The following is a 1,456-nucleotide window of genomic DNA, read 5'->3' on the forward strand; positions in this document are numbered from 1 at the left end:
GAAGTTGACCACGCCGCCGCCGCAAAGCCTGTCGGCGTAAACCTCTACTCCATATGAATACGATGCCCTCATCATACTCATACCATCCCCAACAAATTTGATCCTCAGCTCAACGGAGTTTGATCCGCAATATTCATTGCTTGAGTGGAATCATGTGAATTGTATGTATGTATTTTGCTGATCTATTATTCATATGTACATATGTACATACGTATATATGTACTTATACAATATTTATATATGTATTTATAAAGAAAGGATTTTTAGAGCACTTTCTTTATTTGAGCGCATAACCAGAGGCTGAAGGATAACTTCTAAATACTATTATAAATATGTATGTAAACATAAAATATTTACTGATTGCTCGGGGGATTCGCACAAACGGTAACAATGAAACAATAATATTAAGAGATCCACAAAATTAGTATGCATGGTCATAAACCCAGTAACGTACATACTAGAGTCCAGCGCAAGTGTATTTGCCGCATTTCGTTCAATAAGTACTCCTTGCATTGTACTCTACTCCCAACGCATTGTTACTCTTTTTCCGCATACATACCCTACTTGGCGTTGAGAGAGTAAATACTTGACGTACTTGCTATTACTCCACCAAACTAGGACTCTACTTTCTCTCATCGCGTACGAGTGATATTTGCTGCTGCCAAGGCACATTAAACAGGTAGTATCAGTAGAGCAAAAACAACATTTGCGTGTATTTTGTTGTTGCTTCTGGTATCGAAAGTGTCAAAAACTGTTCTGAATTTTTTCTTCTAAATCAAAGCGTGCCATGTGAAATACAAAAAATAAAAAAAATAAAAAATTGAAATTGGAAAAAATAAAAATTGATGCAACTTTCTTTCCTAGTAAATTTGTTTGCTTCTCGAAGCATTGATCCATCCTTTACAAGGGCCAGTAATCAGCGGTTGTGCTGCTGAGTTGGGCGAACGTTCCAAAAGCTGCTATTCAATCGCTTGTTTTGTATGGAAAAAGATTTCACATGCAAATGGATTTTAACAATTCAGAATTTTTGTGAGAAAAAATTAAAAATATTTGACATTTTCTAGACCAAATAATTTGAAAATAAATCAAATCAGCTGCTCTACTGATACTACCTGTTCAATGTACCTTGGCTGCTGCCAAAAGGGAGTAGCAAATCTACTCTCTGTATACTTGTAGTACGGTAAGTACTTGCGTATTAAATTTCAATTCTGGTTGTTAGCCTACTAGTTGATATCGTTTGCGGCGCTGGTCAGTGAAATTAAAAGAGTAAAAATAGAATATGGAAATTGACGATGTAAGGAAATGTTTACGGCCTTATTTATAAAAAAATAACGTAGATTTAGACATATGTTTAATGTGGCATTTTCAGAAAACCTTTGTATTCAAGCAGCTTTTTAAATCTATGTATGTACTTAAATTTTTATGAAAGTATTATTTCTCGTTTCTAATTTTCTAT

Source organism: Rhagoletis pomonella, unplaced genomic scaffold (genome assembly GCF_013731165.1).
Source record: "Rhagoletis pomonella isolate Grant_MI unplaced genomic scaffold, Rhpom_1.0 Rhpom_scaffold_00013, whole genome shotgun sequence".
NCBI classification, from domain to species: Eukaryota; Metazoa; Arthropoda; class Insecta; order Diptera; family Tephritidae; genus Rhagoletis; species Rhagoletis pomonella.